We start from the raw sequence: 18,729 nt of genomic DNA, 5'->3' as shown, positions 1-18,729 counted from the left end.
GCGTAACGACTTACGCGCGCGGGGGGGCTTGGGGGGTGGGGGGCGCGAAGCGCCTCCACCAACTAGGTGTTGGGGTGGCGCGAAGCGCCACCCCAACAACTAGTTATTAATAATTTTCTATCTATATATATAAAATTCTATATATAAAAATTTAGCGTCTGTCCGTCCGTTACACTATTTACAATAAAAAAAAGGAAAAAAATAAAAAAAGGGAAACTAAAAAAAGAAGAAAAAAAGGAAAAAAAGAAAAACTCAAGAAAGGAAAAAACGAAAAAAACTAAAAACTAAAACAAGAAAATAAACCAAAAAAGAAAATAAACTAAAAAAGGAAAAAACAAAAAGAAAAAACTAAAAAAACTAAAAAAGAAAACAAACTAAAAAAAGAAAAAACAAACAAAAAAGAAAAAAACTAAAAAAAAAAAAAACTAAAAAAAGAAAAACTAAAAAAAGGAGAAAAAACTTAAAAATAAAGAAGAAAAATAAAACTAAAAAAGAAAGAAATACACTAAAAATAAAAAAACGTAAAAACAAAAAACAAAATAAACTAAAAAAAGGAAAAGAAAACTGAAAAAAATCTACATGACGTCATATTCAGTATGACGTAGGATCCGCTCTCTTTGAGGGACTTAGGGGGGGGGAGTCCAGTGCTTTGGCGAGTTCGGTGCTTCTGGGCGTACTAGGACGATGAAAATTGGTAGGCATGTCAGGGACCTGCACAAATTGACTGGATAAATTTGTTTCCCCCGATTCGACCATCTGGGGGGGGGGATGAAGAGACAGAAAAAATGAGGTATTTTTAGCTTACGAGTGGCTGATCGGATATTAATGAATTTTGATATTTATAAGGACCTCGTGTCTCAGAGCTCTTATTTTAAATCCCGATTGGCATTAAGCCTCTGATTTTCCTTTTAAATCAATCTATTGATTCTTAGAATTTTGATAGAGCTCATGCCACATGAGCTCTTGGCTCTTCCGACCTCGTCGCCAGAGGCGCCATTTGGGCCAAATCTTGGGGCGGGCATGAACTCTGTCTGCCCCCCCCCCCCCGAATTCACTTTGTGTCGCGTAAGAAAAATCCGGGTTTTGGCAGCACATTGATCGAATAATCAAAGTAAAAATGCATTTTCAGCACCCGTGTGTTGCTTGGAAATGTACTGTAACCAAATGTGGAACTTGACCTCTAAGATTAATTATAACAACAAAGATTACAATCAACGAGGTTAAGTGATTAAACTGAAAGTGGAAAATTCAACCAGACTACAGGCTGGCATTCCTCAGCGAGAAACTTTCTTATTTAAGTAAATAATACGTCGGTGAAAGTAACCTTCATTGTTATGCTGAGGGTTGTAACCAAAATCTCAGTGTCCCTTCAGCAGAAATCTTCCAGATCAAATATATTTACAAAAAGGATAAACATAACAAGAAAAAAAAATAACAACATTCAAGGTAACAAGGGGAACCGCCGAGCTTTCATCTTTGCAAAATCGTCAACAAGCTGGTTGTAGTCAAAATATTTTACTAATTCATTCTCTGCAAATATCAAAAGGAGGTGACTGAGACGATCATTTCCTGTTGTAGACCGCAGGTAGTTTTTCGCTATTTCTAGACTAGAAAACAAACGCTTATTGCTCGCTGTAGTCTCAGGAAGTGTGGCAGCAATACGAAGTACTTTAATTACTTCTGGGTAAGCCACTGGTAATGCCTGAAGATGGTCGACAATGTCTAGGAAGTTTTCCGGCTTCTTCTCCTCACTGAGCAAGAAACGCTTGGCAATACCAGCTTGAGATTCGAGAAGAATGCTGTCGACATCCAGCTCGCCATAAAGAGAAGAGAAAAGCTTGAGCAGCTCTGTGCCCATAAACTTGGTTTTGCTTGGATCCAAGGCTTCAAGCGTACTCAGCACTGGCAAGTTATCTGTTAGCCTTCTGTCAAATTCGACTAGTAGACGGTCAAAAGTTTTGAAGTATTCTTGCTTCATTTCATCCACCAAAGTAGTAGTCCAATTACCAGATTCGATGAAATTCTTTCCTAGCGTCAAACTTGTCACAAATTATTTCCGATGCTTGGTGATCCTTTGAATTCTTCAAGGTCGTCCTTTCTGACCAACAGCGGAGGGTCTTGTCGTGGGTCCATCCACAGCAGGTACTTCAATTTCGAGTTCTGTTGCACTCTTTAGCCTTCTTGAAAAGCGATACAAATGAAGCATCTGAGCGCAGGTCGGTGAGTTCGGTTCTTGTGGCCTGAATCAGGGTGCGCGATCGAGAAATAACCAAGTCGACGGCGACGGCATGGAGTTGCTGAGACAGCGATTTCGTCGCTCGCGTAATTGCTTCTATGTAGTGCAATTGGAAGATAACAAGGGACGATTCCATCAAGAAATTATAGGGCAGGAACTGACCTATTTTAGTCTATCAACTTAGAGGAATTACTGCAAATATTCAGAATTTATAATATTAATATAATCATCTAGGAAACGGGCATTTGACAGAACTTGAGAATTAGATTATGTATCTAACCTGCTTTCAAAGTTTACAATGGTTAATAGCAAATAGTGTTATTATTATGACCGGCAAAGGACCCTTTTTGGTGGAAGCTTGGGCCCCCTGGAAAATCTGGGGTGGGCATTTGCCCCCCCCCCCAAATGGCGCCTCTGCACGTCGCAAGTGCCATATGGGCTCTTGTTTTTGATTCTTTACATTCACTTCTCGTTTTAGCTGTCTTGGGGTGATTAGCGTCGCATTCTAAGGAAATTATCATCGCTTAGGCTTTGAGCAGTAAATAACAGAATTTGCAATGTCTCTTTCTGCTTTTGAATATCTTTGTCTTATCCGCCTGTAGAGCTAGCACTGTTATTTGGGATTTCAAGGACTTATTACGAAGTGACATTTAAGAATCTTGAAATTAACAGAAATACCAACCAAGGAAAATAGACTAGCAAGTAATTATTTTAGTTTTAGTAGCCTAACTTAAATATTTGATTATCCCCTTTTTTGAACAGAAGCAAAAAATGTTTAAACTAGTATTTGATTTTTTTCTTAATGGGCTCCTCAGTACTGTGTACAATAAAAATCAGGTTAATATCAATAAACATAAGTGAACACAGGAAGTGACTAAATATAATTTAGTTCCGAGTCTGCATTCATACTGACCACATAATTTCCCTTCGAGAAAAAAAAAATTAAAACTATGGAAGTGAAATATCAATGCGAAACGCCAAATTTCCCAAATCATATGTCATTTTTCAAATAAAACTTATTTTTACCCTGATTATCCTTATAAATGCATTCTTTGTTTTTCTTGCCATTATCAAACCAATTTTATTTTTACCTGTTGCATTATTACAGCCAAACCAATTATTTCCCTTTTTTATCTCTTCAACGAGTTAGGGTCTTCCTTATCCCCTAGAAGCTTGATTCCCCTATTACTTTTCACGTTCTCCAGGCTGTGAATACCAATGCCACGCGCGTACTTACCCATGAAAACATCTAATGTCGCTTACGTTTCTCTTGGTTTATATGTTCGTCGGAGGAACAGCATCGCGGTCCGGCTTTGTCTGATGCTTGAGATAGATTATCGTGCTATTTAAATTTACGAAGGCCAATATGTTAAAATTAATTAAACTTACTATTTAAATTAAACTTACGAAGGCCAATATGTCTCATGTACTGATTGAGAATATGTTTTAATATGAATAACCAGAGATCCGTTTTCCTTGATTGTCAAAGTTCACCTTTTATTTGTACCCTTTCTAGAATCAATCAGAGCAGGGAGCCATATATATATATATATTTTTTTGGCAATTTTTTTTATTTACTTTTTATTCAGATAGGTAAAGAATAGATACACCTTTAGAATCAGAATTTCACCCCGCATCCAAATATATCATTCATTTCTGTCGCGAATTACTTTACCCCTCCCCCCACCAATTGTCAAACATATACCTAGAATTGTACATATGCAATGAATTTCCTGCTGTTTGATAAACTGAAAATCAAATTAAAGTTAAAAAAAAAAAGATTGAAAATCGAAATTCAGTTCAAGGTATATTTTGGTCTTTAGAGATGAAGAGAGGATTGGTGCTGGAAAAGTAAATTTGCGATGGAAATGACTGTTGTGTTTAGATTCAGGATGAAATCCTGATTCTAAAGATATGTCTATTCCTTAGCTATCCCAATAGTCAGTGAATTGAAAAATGAATCTTTTAAAAAGAAAGCTGTTAACTCGAAGCCTGTACAACTTAGCAACGTGTGATGAAAACTCATTCTTACCTTTTCAAACTATTCCTCTTATAAAATACCAAGGATATTTTTTTTTTATTAATTACACACATACATGACCCTTCAATACTACAAAAATTGTAGTGCGCTTTTCTAAAAAACACAGTCATAAATTTTTAAGTTTATTTTTTTAGCCTTTTTTGAACAAAACCGAATTCACATTATTGAGTTTGCTATCTCCTCAATGATGTCTTCAGCTTATGACAAGACCTGTAAAAGAAGAAACAATCACTTTTAGCTATCAGAAAATGAAAACTACAATCCAAATAGTCAAAAAAAAAAAAAATCATTTGCAACACCTTCTCTCTCAGCCTATCATCCCTGCAGACCGGGAGAGGACAACAGAGCACTCCTTTTCAAGAAAGAATCTGTACACCCCTAAGCAAGACCGTACAGATCCAAGCCCCCCAAAAACCTCAATTTTTCCTAATTTCTGCGCTCTTCTCATTCAATCTTTATTATCATTACACTATTATAAAAGAAAAGCTTGTGCACATGCCTGTCCCCAAGGGTTCGTGTTTTCTGGGAAATTCCAAAGTGGTATGATTATTCACAATAATCTATTGCAACTTAAATAAAAAAATACCCCTTTCTTTTTTCTGATCATTTTGAAGTTATTTTTTTCTCCTGCTCTTAGGGAGTGCTTCCAAACAATCTGAAAATAGGGCAAAGCGATACCCTCCCATCCCTCCTTTGCACATGGATATTATTGCAAAATTTTATAGCTAGGAATAGCCCAAATCTGGTGACAAAATTCAATGACTTGATAAACTGTACCAAAAACCATCTTAATTGAGAGAGATGATGTAATAAAAAGGGTAATAATGCATATAATGGGTACTGTATCCATCTTTATGAAGCAAAATTGATCCCACAATGTATCAAATTTATGAATACAGAGTACTTATATTCTGCAATATAATCAATCCCCGTTTATTTTGTTGTGTGGTTAAAGAAAAAAATAGGCAGAAGCCTATATGAAGTGCCCCTGGAAAAATTCAAAATTGAGACTTTGAACATCCGAAAAACACCCCAATTCTCTTCACTGCGAACAAAAAACAGTGTGCACCACTGCATAATCCATTTTCCTGACATTCTATTTTTCGGTAGAACAGATCAATGCCATTCAAAAATTCCACTAGGAAATTTCTGTCAAACAGTTCGTGGTAACGAACTGTAGCAAGGAGCGACCCGGCTCAATAGTAACCAAAACTCTAAAAAACGGAACTTTGATACCAATAGTTACATCAAAAGAATCGCATTTTAATGCTGATTTGAAATATATAAGTTTCATCAAGTTTAGTGTTACCCATCAAAAGTTACGAGCCTGAGAAAATCTGCCCTATTTTAGAAAATAGGATGAAACACCCCCTAAAAGTCATAGAATCTTAATGAAAATCACACCATCAGATTCAGCGTATAAGAGAACCCTATTGTACAAGTTCCAAGATCCTATCTACAAAAATGTGGAATTTTGTATTTTTTGCCAGAAGACAAATCACGGATGCGTGTTTATTTGTTTGTTTTGTTTTTTTTTTCCAGGGGTGATCGTATCGACCCAGTGGTCCTGGAATTTTGCGAGAGGGCTCATTCGAACGGAAATGAAAAGTTCTAGTGCCCTTTTTAAGTGACCAAAAAAATCCGAGGGCACTTGGGCCCCCTCCCACGCTCATTTTTTTCCCAAAGTAGTCGGATCAAAATTCTGAGATAGCCATTTTATTCAGCATAGTCTACAAATCTTATAACTATGTCATTGGGAACGAATTACTCCCCCACAGTCCCCGTGGGAGGGGCTGCAAGTTGAAAATTTTGACCAGTGTTTGCATATATTAATGGTTATTGGGTAATGTAGAGACATTTTCAGGGGGATTTTTTGGTTGGGAGGAGGGGGCTATGTGGGGGAAATTTTCCATGGAGGAATTTATCATGGGGGAAGAAGATTTCCATAAAGGGCGCGCAGCATTTTCTAGCATAATTTAAAAAAACAATGAGAAAATAAATATGAATTTTTTTTTTCAACTGGAAGTATGGAGTAGCATTAAAACTTAAAACGAACAGAAAATTTTACGCATATAAGGGGTTCACCTCCTCCTAATACCTCACTCTTTACGCTAAAAGAATTTTAGTAATTTCAACTATTTATTCTACGGCCTTTGTGTTTCAGGGGACAAAATTTAAGCTTTAATGCAGAGTTATTGACGAGGTATTGACAAGTGGGCGAACCTTCTCATATACGTAATAAAAACATACGAACATAAACTATGGGAAAGCCATTTAGCCAAATAAATAAATATGCAAATTTCGCTTTAATTATTCATCTGCGGAGAGCCGAAATCAAAACATGGATTAAATAAAAAACGTTCAGAAATTAAATAAAAAAAACAAGTTTTTTTAACTGAAAGTAAGGAGCGACATTAAAACTTAAAACGAACAGAAATTATACCGTATATGAAAGGGGCTGCTCCTTCTTCAAGGCCCTGCTCTTTACGCTTAAGTTTTTACTGTTTTAAAAAGTAGAGTTGAGAGAAAGAGTCAAACTTTAGTGCAAAGAGCAAGGTGTTGAAGAAGGAGCAGCCCCTTTCATATACGGTGTAATTTCTGTTCGTTTTAAGTTTTAATGTCGCTCCTTACTTTCAGTTAAAAAAACTTTTTTTTTTATATTTAATCACACGTAAGATTGAGAGGTCAAAGGGAAAGAAAGACAAATAAAAATAATGAAGAAAAGATGAGATCCCATAATATTCTCCCAATATTCAAAAATACATGCAAAATATATGGCGTAGAATATCGTTCAGGATTTATTTTTAAATTTGTGGTTATTTAGTTATTCTTTTAGTACTTTTGGGATATGGGTAGGGTTGTCACAGAAAAGGTAAGATAAAGGTTAAAGAGAATAATTTGATTGCTTATTTGAAATAAACGGTTTTGCTCATCATAAATTTTCTTGATTCTGGCAAGGAGTTCGACACCAAATTACTGGAATAATAGAAGTCCTACTTAAACAAAATTCAGACGGAAAGCTTTCTGGCGCATTTACCATTGCAAGGGGTGAGCTGGTATAATGTACTTTACACTGAAGCCAGGCAGCCCATCCACTACAGGGACAGCCTCCCTTCCTAAAGTGGATATTTTTTAGGTCATCTAGGATATTGATATTTAAAGGATATTTTTTCTTTTTACCTATAGGATATTGTACTCCACCATCCCATTTAAATTTTGATATACAGATAAAATATTCAAAAACACTTTTCTTCATTCTTTTCATTTGTCTTACTTTCCCTTAGGCTAGTCAATTTTATAAATAGGAGGAATTTCCCAGAGAGAAATAGAGAGAAATTGTGATTAAGAAAACCGTGTTTTCCATGTTTGTAATGATTGAATGTTCGTTTACATACTACTTCACTTATCCAGCAATTTGTGGAGTAAGCAGATGTACCTTGTCTGACAACTAGTCAGGACATTTCCAAATAGCAATCTTACTAGACTTTTGAAACATTATGGATAAGAAATCAGGCAACACGTAATCTTAGCCAAGTAATCAAAAAGTAATCTTAGCATGCACAAACATATTATAGAAATCAAGCCTGCATAGAAACCACATATTTTTACTCAATTTTAAAAAGAAGAAAAAACTTGCAGATTAGGATTGAAATTGAAAGAATGTGAGAGGAAATAAAAGAAAAATTGGAAGCCAAAAACGAAACATGATATTTTTCATTTTGGGAGGAGGAAGCTGGTTTATTTTTCTGTTCAACCCCCAGCAAATCTTGAACTAAGTTTTAAATATTAGCTGAGGTTCACACAGGCAGAAAAATTGCTCCATCAGGCAATGTTTGTGAATAAAAAATCTTAGTTCTCCTTGTGTTAACATGGCATGTCTATCATGGTTTTTGCTGTTGATTAGAAAATATTACCAGGAAGAATTACCTAAAGATCAAATGAAAATCAAAATTTTAATACTCAAAAATTAACTAAAAAAGCCATTGAAATGAACAACAAGCAGAAAATAAGTCATAAATAGAGCATAGTTTGAAATCACTTGATTGCTAGAATGCTACTACTAATCCTACATCCCAATCTATTCAAAGACTCTGTTTACACCCTCCCAATGGGTCCCAATTTCCAGACAACTTGTTCCATTCAGAGATTGTCTGGCCGAAAAGGGAAATCTGTCCTCCATCATCTGCAGAACATGTCCTAGGCATCTCAAACTTTCTCTCATTAAAACCCTAGAAAGATAGACAGAACCACATTTCTTGTACAACTTATTATCTGAAATATGGTCAGTCACACAGCAACCCAAGTATCTTGTATCAATCCTGCCAGTCTTTGGTTTACAATAACATAACCAATGGAGCTAGCTGTCTAATAGTTCTAGTTCTAAACAATCATAATTAAAAGTGAAATTTTCATCCATAATGCTGATAACATTGAAATAGAGCAAAATTCATATTTATACAGTTTTCTGAATCCTAAAGCCATTTTTCCAAGATGATCATGTTTTGATTTTGAACATGCAATCTACCACTTTAATGGTTATAGATTTTTGTTGGGAGTTTTATGACATAGAATCTTTTGAAGAGGCCAACTTCCTATCCAATTAGCCCTTGTGATGCGCTTAATTTGTAATATTCAAGATTCAAAGAAAGGAAAAACTACTAAAGTTCAGTAAAAACAACATCAGAAGCATTTTGCTCTCTTAGCAAAATGTTAAGTTTTCAGCTAATTTGGGAATTCCCAATACAAAGTAGACAATAAATAGTTACAGTAACATTAAAGGGTTGTTACAAGAATACAAAAAATAAATAAAAACAAAGAGAGACGACATGTTACTGCCTTATACTTTCTTGCATTGTATTGCTTGAAAAATGAGGTTATGAAGGATTTCCAATGTATGTCAAGGGTAGCAACAGAAAGCAAGAGTAGGACTTTTCTTTATACATTCAAAGTGAATTTGGGATGGATTGGAGAAAAATACCAGAAACCCAAGGATCAGAAAGTCTTAAGTCTTTCTTCTTTTTCAGCAAAAAGCACTTGGACTTGCACCATTTGGGGTCCTTGTGGCTTTGAAATCACAGAATTTTGAAGTCTTAAGCCAACAGTTTCCACACAGTGAGCCTGAACTTTTGCAGGATATAGTCATAGGAGAACCCACTTTGACTGTATTCATTCTTGAAACTTTTTATTGTTTGTATTTTCACCATTTTTTTGTTTGTGATATGGTGAATGCATAGTGCAGGCTGAACAAGTATATTCTAAATCAAGACAAACAAATTATGATATAAATCTTACAAAGTGTTTAGTGGGATAGAGAGTTTTTGAAAGCTTCAGGAAAGAAAGCAAATGGCCAGCTTAAAGTGATTTTTCAGTAGTAGTAGATTTTTGAAGTCTAACCACTTTTTGTTTGCCTGAAGGTAGACAATTATACTACCTTTTTAAGCCTGCACTTTTTTTTTTTTTTTTTCTTTTTTTTTTGCAGCATCAGTATTAAAAAATAACATGGTCTTGTCTAAGCTAAGTCACCAATTTGGGTTATACAACACTTCTTGGGGAAGTAAACCTTCCAATTGCAATTTATCATTTTGATGCCAATTTTTTAGATTGTTCTCACTCCCAGCAGTAGCACCAGCTTAGATTATTTTGACAACTCTTTAAGAAATATTCTGGCTATTCCTCCTCCAGCTTTACAAGTAATTCTGAACAACAATATTAGTAGATGGAGGACTACTACATGGAGTAGAATATTTTGTTGAACTGTATGTAGTTTGGTGACATATATTGACATACATAAAAATATAATTCAAAGGCCTTATTTTTTGTGCTGGCAAATTCCAACACTTACAATGAGAACATTTACAAAAGATAACCTTTGAAATACAAAGCATTAAGCAACAAAATAAGAAAGCAGTGTTTTCATACCATGATTTATCTTAACCTCCTTGCTTCTCTTTCAGATTCAAGAAGGGTAAGAATATCTCCTTCTCTTACTGGTCCCTTGACATTTCTGATAATAGAACGGTTCTGTTCACCAATGAAATCAACTTTCACCTGGGTACATTGACCTTGGCTTCCAGTCCTTCCAAGAACTTTAGTTACCTTTAAAGTAATTTTACAAATTAATACAATAGCATTGAGCCTTTTAAAACCTTTACAATGAATCAACTTTCAAATACCCAAGCCAAACCAGTAACACATGTAAAAAAGTGAAACAATAACATATATATGCCCAAACAACTTTCTAATACCCAAGCCATACACACCAACAAAATGTGTGGCCGATGAATTTTCTTATATCCAAGCTGCACCATCAACAAAAGGCCAACACTTACAAGCTATGTGTTTTTCCTCAATTATGATATCAAAGTTGTATAAACAATAATTTGTTCCCTATTAAAACTGAAACTACTTGCACATAGGGAATCTGTTGTTCCAAGTTTCCAATTTTTGTGATTCAAAAAATTTTGCCTTTAATCTTTACTCTGATTAGTCAGTCAGACATAACACTTGAAACTTGAACATTGTTCAAATTGGTAAATTACGAAAAAGATATATAATAAACAGTTAAGTTGTACTTATTTTGATTTTGTCCATAAGAGTGAGTACAATATGGCCCCAACATGAGTCATCAAACTATCTTGTAATCATTGCTGCAAAGACAAAGATTTATTTCTATATCAATATGAAGCTTTTTAAACAGCTTGAGATAGCTTGAGATATTCAATAATACTACTACCACATGGATACCAGATGTACAAATTATTAAGTTGCATTTCCTGAATTAAGGGTATGAATAAGCAGCTGGTTATGCAATTTAAAAAACACAATTTAATTTTTCTGACCATAAATACCTAATGACTAGGTAAAACTCAGAGTTTCACCTACAATCTTTTCCTCTTCAAAGGGTCCTGACCTTTGAAGAACTTTAACTTTTAAAGTAAAACTTTCAGAAATAGAATTAAAGCATACACAATGCCCTAAGTGTTTAAAGCCTTACAAATTTGCAAAATTATGATTTATCAGGCCATTAGATGATAGATATGTTTTAAATTTGGACAGAAAACATGATAGAGCTTAAATCCTATTCAAATCAAAACCTAAAGCCAAAGCAAAGGAGACTCAGACTCAATCTACAACTAAAGAAAATAATATATCTTTATCTAAGGTTAAGATCTGACTTCTGTGCAATATACTAAGCTAGAGACTAACAAATAAAGTGAATATGCCAGTTGATGCTTTTTTTTAATTTTCTTTCCAAACATAATAACTGATTTACTCACAAATTCAACTCAAACCTGACTTAACCTTTCTAATCTTTCTACCCTTACCCAAATATATAGCCTGTATGATATATTTCCCATACATTTATTGATTCTCAATTTTGCCACTGTTGATTCAATCTACAGATAAACTTGTTTTGACAAGATTGACACTAACAGGGGTATGGTAAAAAAACAAGTATGTAATTGAGCAACATTATGTAAAACTCTAACCCTCACACATTGTTACTAAATAGGTTTAACATATAAAGATTCCAAATTGTGTTTTACCCAATGTTAGTGTGGCATTTAAGTTGTATGAGAGTTTAGTCATCAAGGGTTCAGTTGCACAGGGGCTCAGTTAAATGGGGTTCAGTTGTGTGGTGGTTCAGCTGCAAGGAGCTTCAGTTACATGGGGGTTTAATCAAATGGGATTGAGTTGGAACCAATATTAGTAGGCTAATTAACTGAAAACATCAACCATGCAATCATAATAGAAAAAAAACATCAGAAAATTATCATGTCTTGAAAACTTTTTGCAACCTAAAAAGATCAAGAAGTTGAACAGAAATGTTGAGTAAAATTGACTCAGGATGTTGAAGATAACCCAAAATCTTTCTGGCATTGTTTCTTAAAAATGTTCCAACAAAATATTCAGTCCCTAATATAGTGCATAAAAACACGTTTTATATTTCAACATCAAATTAACCATTTGAGCTACAATTGTTGTTTAAATAAACCTTTCTCTCTCTTACTCTCTATTACTTGAACCATCTTATTGAATTGTGAACAAGGCAATGAAATAGAATGTTGAGCTGCAAATTATCCAAAGCATGATATACAAATGTGCTTTGAAGTTGTGCTGTCAGAGCTTCAATACTAATAATGTCTAAAGCCTCTGCAAAATCTACCTGCAATGACAGTTCCATAAGGCCTGACAAACATGCAAAATAGTTCTCCAAAACTGAGAGATGTATATTGTGTCTGAGACAACTTTGTGAGAACTCTAAATCTGATGTGATACCTACATGAAATGGATGTGTCTGAGCTGTCTTGCTCTTAGTGAGGATGAGTTTAAAGCTATAAATGCTGCCACGTTAAATATTGCTTGTGCATAGAACTACTCAAAATATACCATTTAGCCCAAAACCTTTGCACCACTGAGTATAGCTGATCTCACCTCTGTGGTTTCAGCAGCTATGCTTCAATTCCAAACCAAAAGCACATAATAGCTCACTGATAGGATGAGCTGTACAATAGAGCTGGTTAAAACTGAATTCAAATATATAAGTCAAAAGTAGAAAATACTGAGCAATGCCTATTTTCTAAGTGGACAAAGAAAAGACTTGTTATATTATTTATGATTTGTGTTGGCTGAAAGAAACATCACTTGCCTAATTAGAGCTTAAAAAATCATTCAAAATCTAAGGGCCTTGACAATATTCATTCTTGGCTTTTTGAACATTTTAAAGATGTCCTAGCTACCCCCATTAGCTGCAATCTTCCAAAAATCAATCAAAGCAACACAACTTCCAGTGGATTGGAAAAACCAGCCAAAGGCAAAGCAGAGTGGACATACTAAAAAAAGATTAAATGTTAAGAAACATTCAAAAAGGTCTCCATCCATACAAAGAGAAGGCAGCTTAGAGGCAAATAATAATAGTGATGAAGAAGGGGAAAATGAAATCCAGCATGTACATGCTAGACCAAGACTGAAACAACAAAAGTCTCCAATAAGGCATTTGTCATTTGAGGAAGATGAAGTAGAAGAGACAATCGATTCTGACCCAGCAGGAAATGAATCTAGTGATTCTAGAAGTGATCGAGCTGGAAAAGCAAAAAGAAAAGATCACAGAAAAAAACTTTTTAGTAAACTCAATCAATTAGGAAACAAAATGATAAGCAAATTTTCTCCTTTTTCCTCCTTTTTCCTGTTTTCAAAAAGGAGAAAAGCAATTCTGCTGCAAATGACAGGCCAATCAGTATTACCTATTCTGTTCTCAAAGTGATTGAAGGAATAGTTAATGATACTATTATTAAACACCTTGAAAGGAATGGCATCCTTCATCATTCTCAACATGGTTACCAAAGTAGTAGATATGTTGACAAAAATTTACTACAGTCTTACAATCTTGTTACATATCTAATAAACAAGGGAATTCCTGTTGATGTTGCCCTTGCCAAAGCCTTTGATAGGGTCTGCCACAGGAGACCAATTGTCAAGTTACACACTGCAGAAACATACAGCCAAATTGTTGGCTGGATTAAGCCATTTCTTGATGATTAGACTCAACAGGTCAGAATATTCACATCTCATGGAATGCTGATTCATTCCAATTCATTGCTAGTCAACAGTGGTGTGCTGCAAGGTACTATCCTTGGCCCTACCCTCTTCAATATTTTAATTAATGATGCCCAAATGTAGTACATAATTATTTAACTTTATATGCAGATGATTCCAAATTTAATGGTGGTATCAGAAGTCAACTTGATGCAGAAGTTTTTCAATGTAATATAAATGAGAGACATGTCCTTCATTTTGGAGAAAACCACTTATGTTTTGCATACAATCTCAATGACCTACCACTTGAGGCTGTTGAGGCTACCACTAGGATAGAGATGTAAGTGTCTTGGTTGATGAGAAACATAATTTTGACTCTATTACTATATTACTGCTTCATCAGCTAACCAGACCCTAGGAAAAATAAAGAGAACTATCAGCAGCCACACTCCAGGAGTGAAGACAACCCTATATAAAGCTCTTGTTCAACCTAAACTTGAATTTGGCATGACACTTGCATCCCCTTCTAGCAAAAAAGACAAATTAATTTAAGAAACAGTCCAAAGGCAAGCAAGAAAATTGATTAGCAAATTCCAAACATTCCCCCATTGTGAATGTCTTCACAACCTCAAACTACCAAGCCTAACATACAGGTGAAAATGTTGGGATGTCATTACTACCTTTAAACTTATTTTAACAAACATTATCCCTGATGTATTCTTGTTTGCTGCCACCTCTTCTATCAGGTGTCACTCAAAGAAACTGTCTAAGATGTCATGCAGACTCCACCAGAGAAATCAGTTCTTTTCAAACAGATTCACCTGCCTTTGGGATAGACTGTCAGAATATGTTGTCTCTGCAACTTGTCTTGACACTTTCAAATGAAGAGTGGATGCTGAATAGAGTGACTTTGAGTAGAAATATGATTGGGAAGCCCATGAGTCTTCAACTTGTCCTTAATTCTTCACAGAGCCTACTAGGAGGAAATTCTTAGATTGCTCCCAGCTGCAATTTAAGGGAAGTAGTCAATTCAACAGTTATCTGGCATCACCGAGCAAATATTCTATTGCACAGCTCAAAGCATGGCTTTCTTTGTTAAAGATATGTTGATACTAATCTCCTTGAATTGTATGACCACATCATTAATTTACTTGATACAGAGCTGCCTGCTGACATGATTTTGCTGGACTCTTCTAAAGCTTTTGACAAAGTTTATCACAAGAAACTTGAAATCAAGTGACATGTAGTTGAGCTTGAACAGAAATCCCAGCTCTGAATCCTAGATTTTTTCACCAGCTATCTCAGTGTGTTCAGCTAGTTGATGACTCTGGTAACCATGTTCTTTCTTCTTCTAAACTAATTTTGACTGGAGTTTCTTGGGGAAACGTTTGGGTCCTAAACTATTTAACATATTTATTAATGATTCTCCTTCTACTATCAACAGTAAGTTAATGGTTAATACTGATTATAACATATAGGCCAGCACCCCCCCCCCCTTTTAAAATTCTGGACCAAATCTTTCATTCACCCCTTGGTAAAGTCTTCAAAGCATCTATAAGTTTTAAAGCTAAATTCAATACTCCATAGATATGTGCCTTTTCACACAAGCTAAGTGGCTAACAGAATAATAAGGCTCTGTGAATAATCTTCAGTAACCTGGGAGATAGAATCATCTCAGTGATGTTCAGGTCTCCTAAACTATATAGATTCCATTGGGAATGTTCTGGAAAGACTAGAGGAACTGTAGCTGATGCCTTAGTTCATAGACAAAAAATGATTAATAAACAATGATTTTATTTTATTTTTGTACTCACATACAACTTTAGATAAGACAACTTCAATAAACTCTAGCATGGAATGGTACACATTAATGCCAGAACTCAAATGCTTGCTCTGGCTGTCTCCCTCACATTCAAATAATACTAAAACTGGATTTCTAAAACAAGAACTAGGGAGATGACCTGGGCAGGTGGCCTCCACTGAAAATATTGCAATACCCCTGGTATTTCTCAATCATGATATGTTGACTTGTCACCACTCCTAAGAGTTACTTTTAGTAACAAGGATTTTCCCTTCTGGTTTTTTGAGTTCATATAAACCAGTAATAGAGATTTGATTTTGATTGGCTAATTCAAAAAGGAATTTTTCTGCTTGGTGTAACATTTTTGCTTACTGCAATAACAAATAATTCAACTTGTGTGAAAAAGCATGTACCTTATGGAGTATTGAATTTAGCTTTAAAACTTATAGATGCTTTGAAGACTTTTAATTTGAAATTTACCAAGGGGCGTGAATGAGAGATTTGGTCCTGAATTTTATAGGGGAGGGGGTGCTGGCCTATATGTTATATGATGACTCAGAGCTACTCTGACCAGCCTTGTCATCTGGAGATTGCACCCTATTGTCCATGGAAACTTCAAGCTGGTATAGAATGTAATCCAGCTAGAAAAAAACTGGATTGAAAGATTTTTCTAATTGGATTGAAAGATTTTTCTCTTCTTTCTGATGAATACAAACAAAATTATGTCATATTGAATATCCATATCCATTTAAGGGTAAAAAGATGTTTTTGGCAGTGTTTTGGCCAGTTGGGTACCATGTCTATGTTCCATTAAAACATGTTTTCATCACAATGTTTTGACAGAGGTTGAAAGGAGATTCAGGAATCTAGGACTTGGACCAAATAGTATGCAGTATTTTTCTCTACTTTTGGTATAAGTTGAAAGACTTGTCTGAAAAAAAATTCTTAATTTTTGGTTTAAAGAACTTCAGAAATTGGTTTTCTTTAAGGTTAATGACAAGTATCATTAAAACACAGACACAAAAGGAAGTGATTGCTGCTGTTTCTTGAAAAGTAAGAGATTAAGAATTCTAAAAAAAACTTTTGACTCTACAGATTGTTGAAGATTGTCTCCTGTGTCATGTTTTCCTAAAATTAAATGCCATTTGTAGTTTGTGCCCTTAGAGTTCTACAGGGCCTTAATTAGCTGGTTTGTTTGATTAGATTTGAATGACACATTGCTCTAGGGGTTTTGAACAGGTATAAAACTCCCAGATAAAACAAAGAAATCTGAAAATGAGGCCTGTCAAGCTGGCCAATTTGTAAGACTTAGAAGTCAGAAGAGGGTTAACACAGAAGCTTGGGAATACCTTCCCAAGCTATGTTTTTGGCCCTGGAATCATTTCTGAAAGTTTCATTTTCCTAAGCTAACCCCTTTCCAATATTGATGAAAATAGCTAAAGTAAAATTTTACCTCATGCTGACAAAAGAAGTAGCCTATGGTACTTGAAAAATGAGGAAATTATTTAGAATTTTGGTAAAATTGAACTAATGTATATTTATCAAAATTCTAGTTAATTGACTTCTTGCTAAGAAGGTCAATGTTTCACTTTTATAGCACACATATTTTTAAAGGTCAGGCCACTCTAGAGGGAGGAGTGGAGGTAGTTGCTCTAAATGCCTTCCCAGGACATACTTCAGTCTTCAGATTCACCTCTGAAAGTTTCATTTTCCTAACCAAAACCCTTTCTGAGATAGCAAAAAGTTAATTAACTAGAATTTTACCCAACATTTTTATGATTTAAATTCAATAATAGCAATATTTTCAGTAAAATTCTAGTTAATTGACTTCTTGCTATCTTGGAAAGGGTTTAGGTTAGAAAAATGAAACTTTCAGGGATGGATCTAAAGGCTAAAGTATGTCCTGGGAGTGTACTTTAAAGTACCCACCTCCACTCCTTTTCCCTCTAGAGGGCCCTGAAATTTGCCTACATGACAGGTCTATATCAATTGACATTTTGACAAAACAACATTTTACCTTAATTTTCAGTTACTAGTTACTTTTACTCTGCCTTTAGCTCTGAAAATGCAATTCCTGTTATTTGAGTAGAATTTTTAGCCATATCAATGTTTTTTTTTCATAATTTAAAAATGTATTTGCATATCTTTAAAACCTTATAAAATGGAATTGAGCAAAGTTACGAAGCTGAAAACTTTTTGTTATACTTCAATTAAGCAGAAGATCTATTTTGCAAGGTTTCACTTTTATAACACACATATTTTTAAAGGTCATCAAAGGTCAGAGCCCTCTAGAGGGAGAAGGAGTGGAGGGAGTTGCTTCAAATACATTCTTGGGACATACTTTAGCCTTTAGACCCATCCCAGAAAGTTTCATTTTCCTAACCTAAACTCTTTCTGAGATAACAAGAAGACAATTAACTAGAATTTTACCATATTTTCTAAAAACATAACTTCCTTAGTTGATGGGCAGAACAACTATGCTACTCTAATGTCAGAGTATAAAGAAGGTTTCTATGTAGTTTTAGGTTATTTATAACAAAATGTGTGTTGTAGTTTCAGGAAGATTGTGGTAGGCCTAGTCTTTGAGCAGTCATTTCTTTGAAAATTGTGGTAGGCTAGTAAGGCAACTGGTACTGGGACACTTTGATCACTCTGCCTATTCTGGGACAGAATCTTAGATTGGATTACAACATGTCCAATACTTGGACAAAAGACTTTAATTAAAGACCAGAAAAATCCATACATTTTTCTGGGTTGCTTACAAATAACCTGTTGTCTTTTGTCCCAGTATTGGACATATTGCAATCCAACCAAAGATTATGTCCAGAATAGGCAGAGTGATTGAAATAGTCATACCCTATAGCCTACTTAAGGCTGTTTAAAAATATACAGAGATGCCTGGAATTGTAATTTTGACCTAAAGCTACTTTAAAATGGCAGAATGAGATTAATTTACGAAGTATATCACTTACTCTAGCAAGAACTACTGGTTTATCCATTGTGATTAAGATTTTCAACTATTTCGGAAAAAGCGGAAAATGCTGCTGACGATTAAAGTGAAAAATCTAATTTGCACATGAAAAATGAAATCATGAAACGAGAAAAAAATCTTAA

At 34.8% G+C, this 18,729-nt stretch overlaps 1 long non-coding RNA gene across 1 annotated transcript; it reads right to left on the bottom strand.

Moving 5' to 3' along the window:
- Positions 1–4,386: 4,386 nt before the first annotated feature.
- On the bottom strand, positions 4,387–18,724 carry LOC136035273 (uncharacterized). Its single transcript, XR_010619385.1, has 3 exons — positions 18,588–18,724; positions 10,197–10,373; positions 4,387–4,487 (listed from the first exon to the last, which is right to left on the bottom strand). It is a non-coding gene; the product is annotated as an uncharacterized LOC136035273 (long non-coding RNA).
- Between the last annotated feature and the right edge of the window lie 5 nt (positions 18,725–18,729).

This window comes from Artemia franciscana, chromosome 14 (assembly GCF_032884065.1).
Source record: "Artemia franciscana chromosome 14, ASM3288406v1, whole genome shotgun sequence".
NCBI lineage: Eukaryota > Metazoa > Arthropoda > Branchiopoda > Anostraca > Artemiidae > Artemia > Artemia franciscana.
The sequence above is the reverse complement of the archived record's forward strand: the minus strand, read 5'-3'. Positions and strand labels throughout refer to the sequence as shown.